The sequence below is a fragment of the Geospiza fortis genome, unplaced genomic scaffold, assembly GCF_000277835.1.
Source record: "Geospiza fortis unplaced genomic scaffold, GeoFor_1.0 scaffold3616, whole genome shotgun sequence".
Lineage (NCBI taxonomy): Eukaryota > Metazoa > Chordata > Aves > Passeriformes > Thraupidae > Geospiza > Geospiza fortis.
This window is the reverse complement of record NW_005055249.1, coordinates 14,102-14,573: the sequence shown is the minus strand read 5'-3', so window position 1 is coordinate 14,573 and position 472 is coordinate 14,102.

The window sequence follows — 472 nt, the reverse complement described above, 5'->3', positions numbered from 1 at the left end:
AAATCCATGGGGGGAGGGGGGTGGGAGGGGCCAGGAGGGGTCACAGCTCCCCACTCCTGTCTGGATGATTTTGGGGGGGTTCAGGGGTAGATGTGAGGATTCTGGGGGCTCACAGAGCTGTTTTTGGGGCTCACTCACTGTTCCCACATCTAACCAGGTGCTGCTTTTGGGGCAGGAGCTCAGGGATAGGTGTGTGGGCTCTGGGGATTCCCAGAGGTGTTTTTGGGGGGGTCACTCACTGGGAAGGGGCTACTCCCACACCTGACCAGGTGCTGGACACAGGGCAGGTTTTGGAGGGGGGGAGGTTGTGGGGTCAGGCAGCTCTGGGGGTTCAGGGGTAGTTGAGTGAATTCTGGGGTTCCCAGAGGTGTTTGTGGAGCGTCACTCACTGTTCCCACACCTGCCCAGGGGCTGGTTTTGGCGCAGGAGTTCAGGGGAGGGTCTGTGGGTTCTGGGGGCTCACAGAGGGGTT